The sequence below is a fragment of the Ambystoma mexicanum genome, unplaced genomic scaffold, assembly GCF_040938575.1.
Source record: "Ambystoma mexicanum isolate Mex_15411 unplaced genomic scaffold, UKY_AmexF1_1 Mex_scaf1, whole genome shotgun sequence".
NCBI lineage: Eukaryota > Metazoa > Chordata > Amphibia > Caudata > Ambystomatidae > Ambystoma > Ambystoma mexicanum.
In genome coordinates, this window is record NW_027182324.1 from 1,196,631 (window position 1) to 1,211,446 (window position 14,816).

General features: G+C 41.1%; 11 non-coding genes across 11 annotated transcripts; all 11 read right to left on the reverse strand.

Moving 5' to 3' along the window:
• Positions 1-2,313: 2,313 nt before the first annotated feature.
• On the reverse strand, positions 2,314-2,386 carry TRNAK-UUU (transfer RNA lysine (anticodon UUU)). Its single transcript has one exon. It is a non-coding gene; the product is annotated as a tRNA-Lys (tRNA).
• Positions 2,387-3,154: 768 nt separating this feature from the next.
• On the reverse strand, positions 3,155-3,227 carry TRNAK-UUU (transfer RNA lysine (anticodon UUU)). Its single transcript has one exon. It is a non-coding gene; the product is annotated as a tRNA-Lys (tRNA).
• Positions 3,228-4,837: 1,610 nt separating this feature from the next.
• On the reverse strand, positions 4,838-4,910 carry TRNAK-UUU (transfer RNA lysine (anticodon UUU)). The gene has a single exon. It is a non-coding gene; the product is annotated as a tRNA-Lys (tRNA).
• A 771-nt stretch (positions 4,911-5,681) lies between these two features.
• TRNAK-UUU (transfer RNA lysine (anticodon UUU)) lies at positions 5,682-5,754 on the reverse strand. Its single transcript has one exon. It is a non-coding gene; the product is annotated as a tRNA-Lys (tRNA).
• A 768-nt stretch (positions 5,755-6,522) lies between these two features.
• TRNAK-UUU (transfer RNA lysine (anticodon UUU)) lies at positions 6,523-6,595 on the reverse strand. The gene has a single exon. It is a non-coding gene; the product is annotated as a tRNA-Lys (tRNA).
• A 768-nt stretch (positions 6,596-7,363) lies between these two features.
• On the reverse strand, positions 7,364-7,436 carry TRNAK-UUU (transfer RNA lysine (anticodon UUU)). Its single transcript has one exon. It is a non-coding gene; the product is annotated as a tRNA-Lys (tRNA).
• Positions 7,437-8,205: 769 nt separating this feature from the next.
• TRNAK-UUU (transfer RNA lysine (anticodon UUU)) lies at positions 8,206-8,278 on the reverse strand. Its single transcript has one exon. It is a non-coding gene; the product is annotated as a tRNA-Lys (tRNA).
• A 768-nt stretch (positions 8,279-9,046) lies between these two features.
• On the reverse strand, positions 9,047-9,119 carry TRNAK-UUU (transfer RNA lysine (anticodon UUU)). The gene has a single exon. It is a non-coding gene; the product is annotated as a tRNA-Lys (tRNA).
• A 1,610-nt stretch (positions 9,120-10,729) lies between these two features.
• On the reverse strand, positions 10,730-10,802 carry TRNAK-UUU (transfer RNA lysine (anticodon UUU)). The gene has a single exon. It is a non-coding gene; the product is annotated as a tRNA-Lys (tRNA).
• Positions 10,803-13,254: 2,452 nt separating this feature from the next.
• On the reverse strand, positions 13,255-13,327 carry TRNAK-UUU (transfer RNA lysine (anticodon UUU)). Its single transcript has one exon. It is a non-coding gene; the product is annotated as a tRNA-Lys (tRNA).
• A 768-nt stretch (positions 13,328-14,095) lies between these two features.
• TRNAK-UUU (transfer RNA lysine (anticodon UUU)) lies at positions 14,096-14,168 on the reverse strand. The gene has a single exon. It is a non-coding gene; the product is annotated as a tRNA-Lys (tRNA).
• Between the last annotated feature and the right edge of the window lie 648 nt (positions 14,169-14,816).

Genomic DNA, 14,816 nt, shown 5'->3' on the forward strand with positions numbered 1-14,816 from the left:
ATTCCGTATCCAGATATAGAGATTTGCAGCATGTAGGACTTTAATGGTCACCCACTTACGGATTTGAATGTTTTGCCACATTCATGAGTGCAAACTTGCTCCCCAGTAAAGACGAACATGTGCTCCTCAATGCACACACTGGGCAATGCAGTCCACTCTAAATCGACGATTAATGACATGCTCGTTTTGTGCAATGGAGTTTCAGTCAATTGGAAAACATTTTGAAAAGTTATATTGCTACAGAAGCCTAGCCTTAAAAAAAGTGGATTTCACTTCTAAATGATTACATGAGGAAGGAAAGGAGACCAGATGCAAAAAAGGTGCTGTGGCTTAGTTGGTTAAAGCGCCTGTCTAGTAAACAGGAGATCCTGAGTTTGAATGTCAGCAGCGCCTGTCTGCTTTTTTTTCGACCAATCTGTCTCCCCAATGTTAAAACTTTGTACAAAGATTGCTATTTCATGCTATTTAGAAGCACAGTCAGGCTTGAAATGTTGGCAAAGCCTCCAAGAACTCTGGACTCCACTACCTTAGAGTCATATTGCCCAAGGTTGCGATGCCATCAGAAATAGCACATATTAGAATGAGCAATTCATATTTCCTGCTTAATTTTTTGTAAAAGAAGCAAAGGTACGCCTGAACCGTGACTTGAACCCTGGACCCTCAGATTAAAAGTCTGATGCTCTACCGACTGAGCTATCCAGGCACAGGGATCACTGCCCATTTGAAACTTGATTTTCACTCTACAGCACCTCCATACATGGCTACCTCACTGGTCAATAAAGGAAATTAATTACTAGTGCATTACACACATTTTGACACTGGAGACATAACTTTTTTCAGTCATTCCGTATCCAGATATAGAGATTTGCAGCATCTAGGACTTTAATGTTCACCCACTTACGGATTTGAATGTTTTGCCACATTCATGAGTGCAAACTTGCTCCCCAGTAAAGACGAACATGTGCTCCTCAATGCACACACTGGGCAATGCAGTCCACTCTAAATCGACGATTAATGACATGCTCGTTTTGTGCAATGGAGTTTCAGTCAATTGGAAAACATTTTGAAAAGTTATATTGCAACAGAAGCCCAGCGTTAAAAAAGTGGATTTCACTTCTAAATGATTACATGAGGAAGGAAAGGAGACCAGATGCAAAAAAGGTGCTGTGGCTTAGTTGGTTAAAGCGCCTGTCTAGTAAACAGGAGATCCTGAGTTCGAATCTCACCAGCGCCTGTCTGCTTTTTTTTCGACCAATCTGTCTCCCCAATATTAAAACTTTGTACAAAGATTGCTATTTCATGCTATTTAGAAGCACAGTCAGGCTTGAAATGTTGGCAAAGCATCCAAGAACTCTGGACTCCACTACCTTAGAGTCATATTGCCCAAGGTTGCGATGCCATCAGAAATAGCACATATTAGAATGAGCAATTCATATTTCCTGCTTAATTTTTTGTAAAAGAAGCAAAGGTACGCCTGAACAGGGACTTGAACCCTGGACCCTCAGATGAAAAGTCTGATGCTCTACCGACTGAGCTATCCAGGCACAGGGATCACTGCCCATTTGAAACTTGATTTTCACTCTACAGCACCTCCATACATGGCTACCTCACTGGGCAATAAAGGAAATGAATTACTAGTGCATTACACACATTTTGACACTGGAGACATAACTTTTTTCAGTCATTCCGTATCCAGATATAGAGATTTGCAGCATCTAGGACTTTAATGTTCACCCACTTACGGATTTGAATGTTTTGCCACATTCATGAGTGCAAACTTGCTCCCCAGTAAAGACGAACATGTGCTCCTCAATGCACACACTGGGCAATGCAGTCCACTCTAAATCGACGATTAATGACATGCTCGTTTTGTGCAATGGAGTTTCAGTCAATTGGAAAACATTTTGAAAAGTTATATTGCTACAGAAGCCTAGCCTTAAAAAAAGTGGATTTCACTTCTAAATGATTACATGAGGAAGGAAAGGAGACCAGATGCAAAAAAGGTGCTGTGGCTTAGTTGGTTAAAGCGCCTGTCTAGTAAACAGGAGATCCTGAGTTTGAATCTCAGCAGCGCCTGTCTGCTTTTTTTTCGACCAATCTGTCTCCCCAATGTTAAAACTTTGTACAAAGATTGCTATTTCATGCTATTTAGAAGCACAGTCAGGCTTGAAATGTTGGCAAAGCCTCCAAGAACTCTGGACTCCACTACCTTAGAGTCATATTGCCCAAGGTTGCGATGCCATCAGAAATAGCACATATTAGAATGAGCAATTCATATTTCCTGCTTAATTTTTTGTAAAAGAAGCAAAGGTACGCCTGAACAGGGACTTGAACCCTGGACCCTCAGATTAAAAGTCTGATGCTCTACCGACTGAGCTATCCAGGCACAGGGATCACTGCCCATTTGAAACTTGATTTTCACTCTACAGCACCTCCATACATGGCTACCTCACTGGTCAATAAAGGAAATGAATTACTAGTGCATTACACACATTTTGACACTGGAGACATAACTTTTTTCAGTCATTCCGTATCCAGATATAGAGATTTGCAGCATGTAGGACTTTAATGGTCACCCACTTACGGATTTGAATGTTTTGCCACATTCATGAGTGCAAACTTGCTCCCCAGTAAAGACGAACATGTGCTCCTCAATGCACACACTGGGCAATGCAGTCCACTCTAAATCGACGATTAATGACATGCTCGTTTTGTGCAATGGAGTTTCAGTCAATTGGAAAACATTTTGAAAAGTTATATTGCAACAGAAGCCCAGCCTTAAAAAAGTGGATTTCACTTCTAAATGATTACATGAGGAAGGAAAGGAGACCAGATGCAAAAAAGGTGCTGCGGCTTAGTTGGTTAAAGCGCCTGTCTAGTAAACAGGAGATCCTGAGTTCGAATCTCAGCAGCGCCTGTCTGCTTTTTTTTCGACCAATCTGTCTCCCCAATATTAAAACTTTGTACAAAGATTGCTATTTCATGCTATTTAGAAGCACAGTCAGGCTTGAAATGTTGGCAAAGCATCCAAGATCTCTGGACTCCACTACCTTAGAGTCATATTGCCCAAGGTTGCGATGCCATCAGAAATAGCACATATTAGAATGAGCAATTCATATTTCCTGCTTAATTTTTTGTAAAAGAAGCAAAGGTACGCCTGAACAGGGACTTGAACCCTGGACCCTCAGATTAAAAGTCTGATGCTCTACCGACTGAGCTATCCAGGCACAGGGATTACTGCCCATTTGAAACTTGATTTTCACTCTACAGCACCTCCATACATGGCTACCTCACTGGGCAATAAAGGAAATGAATTACTAGTGCATTACACACATTTTGACACTGGAGACATAACTTTTTTCAGTCATTCCGTATCCAGATATAGAGATTTGCAGCATCTAGGACTTTAATGTTCACCCACTTACGGATTTGAATGTTTTGCCACATTCATGAGTGCAAACTTGCTCCCCAGTAAAGACGAACATGTGCTCCTCAATGCACACACTGGGCAATGCAGTCCACTCTAAATCGACGATTAATGACATGCTCGTTTTGTGCAATGGAGTTTCAGTCAATTGGAAAACATTTTGAAAAGTTATATTGCTACAGAAGCCTAGCCTTAAAAAAAGTGGATTTCACTTCTAAATGATTACATGAGGAAGGAAAGGAGACCAGATGCAAAAAAGGTGCTGTGGCTTAGTTGGTTAAAGCGCCTGTCTAGTAAACAGGAGATCCTGAGTTTGAATGTCAGCAGCGCCTGTCTGCTTTTTTTTCGACCAATATGTCTCCCCAATGTTAAAACTTTGTACAAAGATTGCTATTTCATGCTATTTAGAAGCACAGTCAGGCTTGAAATGTTGGCAAAGCCTCCAAGAACTCTGGACTCCACTACCTTAGAGTCATATTGCCCAAGGTTGCGATGCCATCAGAAATAGCACATATTAGAATGAGCAATTCATATTTCCTGCTTAATTTTTTGTAAAAGAAGCAAAGGTACGCCTGAACCGTGACTTGAACCCTGGACCCTCAGATTAAAAGTCTGATGCTCTACCGACTGAGCTATCCAGGCACAGGGATCACTGCCCATTTGAAACTTGATTTTCACTCTACAGCACCTCCATACATGGCTACCTCACTGGTCAATAAAGGAAATTAATTACTAGTGCATTACACACATTTTGACACTGGAGACATAACTTTTTTCAGTCATTCCGTATCCAGATATAGAGATTTGCAGCATCTAGGACTTTAATGTTCACCCACTTACGGATTTGAATGTTTTGCCACATTCATGAGTGCAAACTTGCTCCCCAGTAAAGACGAACATGTGCTCCTCAATGCACACACTGGGCAATGCAGTCCACTCTAAATCGACGATTAATGACATGCTCGTTTTGTGCAATGGAGTTTCAGTCAATTGGAAAACATTTTGAAAAGTTATATTGCAACAGAAGCCCAGCGTTAAAAAAGTGGATTTCACTTCTAAATGATTACATGAGGAAGGAAAGGAGACCAGATGCAAAAAAGGTGCTGTGGCTTAGTTGGTTAAAGCGCCTGTCTAGTAAACAGGAGATCCTGAGTTCGAATCTCACCAGCGCCTGTCTGCTTTTTTTTCGACCAATCTGTCTCCCCAATATTAACACTTTGTACAAAGTTTGCTATTTCATGCTATTTAGAAGCACAGTCAGGCTTGAAATGTTGGCAAAGCATCCAAGAACTCTGGACTCCACTACCTTAGAGTCATATTGCCCAAGGTTGCGATGCCATCAGAAATAGCACATATTAGAATGAGCAATTCATATTTCCTGCTTAATTTTTTGTAAAAGAAGCAAAGGTACGCCTGAACAGGGACTTGAACCCTGGACCCTCAGATTAAAAGTCTGATGCTCTACCGACTGAGCTATCCAGGCACAGGGATCACTGCCCATTTGAAACTTGATTTTCACTCTACAGCACCTCCATACATGGCTACCTCACTGGTCAATAAAGGAAATGAATTACTAGTGCATTACACACATTTTGACACTGGAGACATAACTTTTTTCAGTCATTCCGTATCCAGATATAGAGATTTGCAGCATGTAGGACTTTAATGGTCACCCACTTACGGATTTGAATGTTTTGCCACATTCATGAGTGCAAACTTGCTCCCCAGTAAAGACGAACATGTGCTCCTCAATGCACACACTGGGCAATGCAGTCCACTCTAAATCGACGATTAATGACATGCTCGTTTTGTGCAATGGAGTTTCAGTCAATTGGAAAACATTTTGAAAAGTTATATTGCAACAGAAGCCCAGCCTTAAAAAAAAGTGGATTTCACTTCTAAATGATTACATGAGGAAGGAAAGGAGACCAGATGCAAAAAAGGTGCTGTGGCTTAGTTGGTTAAAGCGCCTGTCTAGTAAAAAGGAGATCCTGAGTTTGAATCTCAGCAGCGCCTCTCTGCTTTTTTTTTCGACCAATCTGTCTCCCCAATATTAAAACTTTGTACAAAGATTGCTATTTCATGCTATTTAGAAGCACAGTCAGGCTTGAAATGTTGGCAAAGCACCCAAGAACTCTGGTCTCCACTACCTTAGAGTCATATTGCCCAAGGTTGCGATGCCATCAGAAATAGCAAATATTAGAATGAGCAATTCATATTTCCTGCTTAATTTATTGTAAAAGAAGCAAAGGTACGCCTGAACAGGGACTTGAACCCTGGACCCTCAGATTAAAAGTCTGATGCTCTACCGACTGAGCTATCCAGGCACAGGGATCACTGCCATTTGAAACTTGATTTTCACTCTACAGCACCTCCATACATGGCTACCTCACTGGTCAATAAAGGAAATGAATTACTAGTGCATTACACACATTTTGACACTGGAGACATAACTTTTTTCAGTCATTCCGTATCCAGATATAGAGATTTGCAGCATGTAGGACTTTAATGGTCATCCAGCCCACGCATTTGAATGTTTTGCCGCATTCATGAGTGCAAACTTGCTCACCAGTAAAGACGTACATGTGCTCCTCAATGCACACACTGGGCAATGCAGTCCACTCTAAATCGTCGATTACTGACATGCTCGTTTTGTGCAATGGAGTTTCAGTCAATTGGAAAACATTTTGAAAAGTTATATTGCAACAGAAGCCCAGCCTTAAAAAAGTGGATTTCACTTCTACATGATTACATGAGGAAGGAAAGGAGACCAGATGCAAAAAAGGTGCTGCGGCTTAGTTGGTTAAAGCGCCTGTCTAGTAAACAGGAGATCCTGAGTTCAAATCTCAGCAGCGCCTGTCTGCTTTTTTTTCGACCAATCTGTCTCCCCAATATTAAAACTTTGTACAAAGATTGCTATTTCATGCTATTTAGAAGCACAGTCAGGCTTGAAATGTTGGCAAAGCATCCAAGAACTCTGGACTCCACTACCTTAGAGTCATATTGCCCAAGGTTGCGATGCCATCAGAAATAGCACATATTAGAATGAGCAATTCATATTTCCTGCTTAATTTTTTGTAAAAGAAGCAAAGGTACGCCTGAACAGGGACTTGAACCCTGGACCCTCAGATTAAAAGTCTGATGCTCTACCGACTGAGCTATCCAGGCACAGGGATTACTGCCCATTTGAAACTTGATTTTCACTCTACAGCACCTCCATACATGGCTACCTCACTGGTCAATAAAGGAAATGAATTACTAGTGCATTACACACATTTTGACACTGGAGACATAACTTTTTTCAGTCATTCCGTATCCAGATATAGAGATTTGCAGCATCTAGGACTTTAATGTTCACCCACTTACGGATTTGAATGTTTTGCCACATTCATGAGTGCAAACTTGCTCCCCAGTAAAGACGAACATGTGCTCCTCAATGCACACACTGGGCAATGCAGTCCACTCTAAATCGACGATTAATGACATGCTCGTTTTGTGCAATGGAGTTTCAGTCAATTGGAAAACATTTTGAAAAGTTATATTGCAACAGAAGCCCAGCCTTAAAAAAGTGTATTTCACTTCTAAATGATTACATGAGGAAGGAAAGGAGACCAGATGCAAAAAAGGTGCTGCGGCTTAGTTGGTTAAAGCGCCTGTCTAGTAAACAGGAGATCCTGAGTTCAAATCTCAGCAGCGCCTGTCTGCTTTTTTTTCGACCAATCTGTCTCCCCAATATTAAAACTTTGTACAAAGATTGCTATTTCATGCTATTTAGAAGCACAGTCAGGCTTGAAATGTTGGCAAAGCATCCAAGAACTCTGGACTCCACTACCTTAGAGTCATATTGCCCAAGGTTGCGATGCCATCAGAAATAGCACATATTAGAATGAGCAATTCATATTTCCTGCTTAATTTTTTGTAAAAGAAGCAAAGGTACGCCTGAACAGGGACTTGAACCCTGGACCCTCAGATTAAAAGTCTGATGCTCTACCGACTGAGCTATCCAGGCACAGGGATCACTGCCCATTTGAAACTTGATTTTCACTCTACAGCACCTCCATACATGGCTACCTCACTGGTCAATAAAGGAAATGAATTACTAGTGCATTACACACATTTTGACACTGGAGACATAACTTTTTTCAGTCATTCCGTATCCAGATATAGAGATTTGCAGCATGTAGGACTTTAATGGTCACCCACTTACGGATTTGAATGTTTTGCCACATTCATGAGTGCAAACTTGCTCCCCAGTAAAGACGAACATGTGCTCCTCAATGCACACACTGGGCAATGCAGTCCACTCTAAATCGACGATTAATGACATGCTCGTTTTGTGCAATGGAGTTTCAGTCAATTGGAAAACATTTTGAAAAGTTATATTGCTACAGAAGCCTAGCCTTAAAAAAAGTGGATTTCACTTCTAAATGATTACATGAGGAAGGAAAGGAGACCAGATGCAAAAAAGGTGCTGTGGCTTAGTTGGTTAAAGCGCCTGTCTAGTAAACAGGAGATCCTGAGTTTGAATGTCAGCAGCGCCTGTCTGCTTTTTTTTCGACCAATATGTCTCCCCAATGTTAAAACTTTGTACAAAGATTGCTATTTCATGCTATTTAGAAGCACAGTCAGGCTTGAAATGTTGGCAAAGCCTCCAAGAACTCTGGACTCCACTACCTTAGAGTCATATTGCCCAAGGTTGCGATGCCATCAGAAATAGCACATATTAGAATGAGCAATTCATATTTCCTGCTTAATTTTTTGTAAAAGAAGCAAAGGTACGCCTGAACAGGGACTTGAACCCTGGACCCTCAGATTAAAAGTCTGATGCTCTACCGACTGAGCTATCCAGGCACAGGGATCACTGCCCATTTGAAACTTGATTTTCACTCTACAGCACCTCCATACATGGCTACCTCACTGGTCAATAAAGGAAATGAATTACTAGTGCATTACACACATTTTGACACTGGAGACATAACTTTTTTCAGTCATTCCGTATCCAGATATAGAGATTTGCAGCATGTAGGACTTTAATGGTCACCCACTTACGGATTTGAATGTTTTGCCACATTCATGAGTGCAAACTTGCTCCCCAGTAAAGACGAACATGTGCTCCTCAATGCACACACTGGGCAATGCAGTCCACTCTAAATCGACGATTAATGACATGCTCGTTTTGTGCAATGGAGTTTCAGTCAATTGGAAAACATTTTGAAAAGTTATATTGCAACAGAAGCCCAGCCTTAAAAAAGTGGATTTCACTTCTAAATGATTACATGAGGAAGGAAAGGAGACCAGATGCAAAAAAGGTGCTGCGGCTTAGTTGGTTAAAGCGCCTGTCTAGTAAACAGGAGATCCTGAGTTCGAATCTCAGCAGCGCCTGTCTGCTTTTTTTTCGACCAATCTGTCTCCCCAATATTAAAACTTTGTACAAAGATTGCTATTTCATGCTATTTAGAAGCACAGTCAGGCTTGAAATGTTGGCAAAGCATCCAAGAACTCTGGACTCCACTACCTTAGAGTCATATTGCCCAAGGTTGCGATGCCATCAGAAATAGCACATATTAGAATGAGCAATTCATATTTCCTGCTTAATTTTTTGTAAAAGAAGCAAAGGTACGCCTGAACAGGGACTTGAACCCTGGACCCTCAGATTAAAAGTCTGATGCTCTACCGACTGAGCTATCCAGGCACAGGGATTACTGCCCATTTGAAACTTGATTTTCACTCTACAGCACCTCCATACATGGCTACCTCACTGGGCAATAAAGGAAATGAATTACTAGTGCATTACACACATTTTGACACTGGAGACATAACTTTTTTCAGTCATTCCGTATCCAGATATAGAGATTTGCAGCATCTAGGACTTTAATGTTCACCCACTTACGGATTTGAATGTTTTGCCACATTCATGAGTGCAAACTTGCTCCCCAGTAAAGACGAACATGTGCTCCTCAATGCACACACTGGGCAATGCAGTCCACTCTAAATCGACGATTAATGACATGCTCGTTTTGTGCAATGGAGTTTCAGTCAATTGGAAAACATTTTGAAAAGTTATATTGCTACAGAAGCCTAGCCTTAAAAAAAGTGGATTTCACTTCTAAATGATTACATGAGGAAGGAAAGGAGACCAGATGCAAAAAAGGTGCTGTGGCTTAGTTGGTTAAAGCGCCTGTCTAGTAAACAGGAGATCCTGAGTTTGAATGTCAGCAGCGCCTGTCTGCTTTTTTTTCGACCAATATGTCTCCCCAATGTTAAAACTTTGTACAAAGATTGCTATTTCATGCTATTTAGAAGCACAGTCAGGCTTGAAATGTTGGCAAAGCCTCCAAGAACTCTGGACTCCACTACCTTAGAGTCATATTGCCCAAGGTTGCGATGCCATCAGAAATAGCACATATTAGAATGAGCAATTCATATTTCCTGCTTAATTTTTTGTAAAAGAAGCAAAGGTACGCCTGAACCGTGACTTGAACCCTGGACCCTCAGATTAAAAGTCTGATGCTCTACCGACTGAGCTATCCAGGCACAGGGATCACTGCCCATTTGAAACTTGATTTTCACTCTACAGCACCTCCATACATGGCTACCTCACTGGTCAATAAAGGAAATTAATTACTAGTGCATTACACACATTTTGACACTGGAGACATAACTTTTTTCAGTCATTCCGTATCCAGATATAGAGATTTGCAGCATCTAGGACTTTAATGTTCACCCACTTACGGATTTGAATGTTTTGCCACATTCATGAGTGCAAACTTGCTCCCCAGTAAAGACGAACATGTGCTCCTCAATGCACACACTGGGCAATGCAGTCCACTCTAAATCGACGATTAATGACATGCTCGTTTTGTGCAATGGAGTTTCAGTCAATTGGAAAACATTTTGAAAAGTTATATTGCAACAGAAGCCCAGCGTTAAAAAAGTGGATTTCACTTCTAAATGATTACATGAGGAAGGAAAGGAGACCAGATGCAAAAAAGGTGCTGTGGCTTAGTTGGTTAAAGCGCCTGTCTAGTAAACAGGAGATCCTGAGTTCGAATCTCACCAGCGCCTGTCTGCTTTTTTTTCGACCAATCTGTCTCCCCAATATTAAAACTTTGTACAAAGATTGCTATTTCATGCTATTTAGAAGCACAGTCAGGCTTGAAATGTTGGCAAAGCATCCAAGAACTCTGGACTCCACTACCTTAGAGTCATATTGCCCAAGGTTGCGATGCCATCAGAAATAGCACATATTAGAATGAGCAATTCATATTTCCTGCTTAATTTTTTGTAAAAGAAGCAAAGGTACGCCTGAACAGGGACTTGAACCCTGGACCCTCAGATTAAAAGTCTGATGCTCTACCGACTGAGCTATCCAGGCACAGGGATCACTGCCCATTTGAAACTTGATTTTCACTCTACAGCACCTCCATACATGGCTACCTCACTGGTCAATAAAGGAAATGAATTACTAGTGCATTACACACATTTTGACACTGGAGACATAACTTTTTTCAGTCATTCCGTATCCAGATATAGAGATTTGCAGCATGTAGGACTTTAATGGTCACCCACTTACGGATTTGAATGTTTTGCCACATTCATGAGTGCAAACTTGCTCCCCAGTAAAGACGAACATGTGCTCCTCAATGCACACACTGGGCAATGCAGTCCACTCTAAATCGACGATTAATGACATGCTCGTTTTGTGCAATGGAGTTTCAGTCAATTGGAAAACATTTTGAAAAGTTATATTGCTACAGAAGCCTAGCCTTAAAAAAAGTGGATTTCACTTCTAAATGATTACATGAGGAAGGAAAGGAGACCAGATGCAAAAAAGGTGCTGTGGCTTAGTTGGTTAAAGCGCCTGTCTAGTAAACAGGAGATCCTGAGTTTGAATGTCAGCAGCGCCTGTCTGCTTTTTTTTCGACCAATCTGTCTCCCCAATGTTAAAACTTTGTACAAAGATTGCTATTTCATGCTATTTAGAAGCACAGTCAGGCTTGAAATGTTGGCAAAGCCTCCAAGAACTCTGGACTCCACTACCTTAGAGTCATATTGCCCAAGGTTGCGATGCCATCAGAAATAGCACATATTAGAATGAGCAATTCATATTTCCTGCTTAATTTTTTGTAAAAGAAGCAAAGGTACGCCTGAACCGTGACTTGAACCCTGGACCCTCAGATTAAAAGTCTGATGCTCTACCGACTGAGCTATCCAGGCACAGGGATCACTGCCCATTTGAAACTTGATTTTCACTCTACAGCACCTCCATACATGGCTACCTCACTGGTCAATAAAGGAAATTAATTACTAGTGCATTACACACATTTTGACACTGGAGACATAACTTTTTTCAGTCATTCCGTATCCAGATATAGAGATTTGCAGCATCTAGGACTTTAATGTTCACCCACTTACGGATTTGAATGTTTTGCCACATTCATGAGTGCAAACTTGCTCCCCAGTAAAGACGAACATGTGCTCCTCAATGCACACACTGGGCAATGCAGTCCACTCTAAATCGACGATTAATGACATGCTCGTTTTGTGCAATGGAGTTTCAGTCAATTGGAAAACATTTTGAAAAGTTATATTGCAACAGAAGCCCAGCGTTAAAAAAGTGGATTTCACTTCTAAATGATTACATGAGGAAGGAAAGGAGACCAGATGCAAAAAAGGTGCTGTGGCTTAGTTGGTTAAAGCGCCTGTCTAGTAAACAGGAGATCCTGAGTTCGAATCTCACCAGCGCCTGTCTGCTTTTTTTTCGACCAATCTGTCTCCCCAATATTAAAACTTTGTACAAAGATTGCTATTTCATGCTATTTAGAAGCACAGTCAGGCTTGAAATGTTGGCAAAGCATCCAAGAACTCTGGACTCCACTACCTTAGAGTCATATTGCCCAAGGTTGCGATGCCATCAGAAATAGCACATATTAGAATGAGCAATTCATATTTCCTGCTTAATTTTTTGTAAAAGAAGCAAAGGTACGCCTGAACAGGGACTTGAACCCTGGACCCTCAGATGAAAAGTCTGATGCTCTACCGACTGAGCTATCCAGGCACAGGGATCACTGCCCATTTGAAACTTGATTTTCACTCTACAGCACCTCCATACATGGCTACCTCACTGGGCAATAAAGGAAATGAATTACTAGTGCATTACACACATTTTGACACTGGAGACATAACTTTTTTCAGTCATTCCGTATCCAGATATAGAGATTTGCAGCATCTAGGACTTTAATGTTCACCCACTTACGGATTTGAATGTTTTGCCACATTCATGAGTGCAAACTTGCTCCCCAGTAAAGACGAACATGTGCTCCTCAATGCACACACTGGGCAATGCAGTCCACTCTAAATCGACGATTAATGACATGCTCGTTTTGTGCAATGGAGTTTCAGTCAATTGGAAAACATTTTGAAAAGTTATATTGCTACAGAAGCCTAGCCTTAAAAAAAGTGGATTTCACTTCTAAATGATTACATGAGGAAGGAAAGGAGACCAGATGCAAAAAAGGTGCTGTGGCTTAGTTGGTTAAAGCGCCTGTCTAGTAAACAGGAGATCCTGAGTTTGAATCTCAGCAGCGCCTGTCTGCTTTTTTTTCGACCAATCTGTCTCCCCAATGTTAAAACTTTGTACAAAGATTGCTATTTCATGCTATTTAGAAGCACAGTCAGGCTTGAAATGTTGGCAAAGCCTCCAAGAACTCTGGACTCCACTACCTTAGAGTCATATTGCCCAAGGTTGCGATGCCATCAGAAATAGCACATATTAGAATGAGCAATTCATATTTCCTGCTTAATTTTTTGTAAAAGAAGCAAAGGTACGCCTGAACAGGGACTTGAACCCTGGACCCTCAGATTAAAAGTCTGATGCTCTACCGACTGAGCTATCCAGGCACAGGGATCACTGCCCATTTGAAACTTGATTTTCACTCTACAGCACCTCCATACATGGCTACCTCACTGGTCAATAAAGGAAATGAATTACTAGTGCATTACACACATTTTGACACTGGAGACATAACTTTTTTCAGTCATTCCGTATCCAGATATAGAGATTTGCAGCATGTAGGACTTTAATGGTCACCCACTTACGGATTTGAATGTTTTGCCACATTCATGAGTGCAAACTTGCTCCCCAGTAAAGACGAACATGTGCTCCTCAATGCACACACTGGGCAATGCAGTCCACTCTAAATCGACGATTAATGACATGCTCGTTTTGTGCAATGGAGTTTCAGTCAATTGGAAAACATTTTGAAAAGTTATATTGCAACAGAAGCCCAGCCTTAAAAAAGTGGATTTCACTTCTAAATGATTACATGAGGAAGGAAAGGAGACCAGATGCAAAAAAGGTGCTGCGGCTTAGTTGGTTAAAGCGCCTGTCTAGTAAACAGGAGATCCTGAGTTCGAATCTCAGCAGCGCCTGTCTGCTTTTTTTTCGACCAATCTGTCTCCCCAATATTAAAACTTTGTACAAAGATTGCTATTTCATGCTATTTAGAAGCACAGTCAGGCTTGAAATGTTGGCAAAGCATCCAAGATCTCTGGACTCCACTACCTTAGAGTCATATTGCCCAAGGTTGCGATGCCATCAGAAATAGCACATATTAGAATGAGCAATTCATATTTCCTGCTTAATTTTTTGTAAAAGAAGCAAAGGTACGCCTGAACAGGGACTTGAACCCTGGACCCTCAGATTAAAAGTCTGATGCTCTACCGACTGAGCTATCCAGGCACAGGGATTACTGCCCATTTGAAACTTGATTTTCACTCTACAGCACCTCCATACATGGCTACCTCACTGGGCAATAAAGGAAATGAATTACTAGTGCATTACACACATTTTGACACTGGAGACATAACTTTTTTCAGTCATTCCGTATCCAGATATAGAGATTTGCAGCATCTAGGACTTTAATGTTCACCCACTTACGGATTTGAATGTTTTGCCACATTCATGAGTGCAAACTTGCTCCCCAGTAAAGACGAACATGTGCTCCTCAATGCACACACTGGGCAATGCAGTCCACTCTAAATCGACGATTAATGACATGCTCGTTTTGTGCAATGGAGTTTCAGTCAATTGGAAAACATTTTGAAAAGTTATATTGCTACAGAAGCCTAGCCTTAAAAAAAGTGGATTTCACTTCTAAATGATTACATGAGGAAGGAAAGGAGACCAGATGCAAAAAAGGTGCTGTGGCTTAGTTGGTTAAAGCGCCTGTCTAGTAAACAGGAGATCCTGAGTTTGAATGTCAGCAGCGCCTGTCTGCTTTTTTTTCGACCAATATGTCTCCCCAATGTTAAAACTTTGTACAAAGATTGCTATTTCATGCTATTTAGAAGCACAGTCAGGCTTGAAATGTTGGCAAAGCCTCCAAGA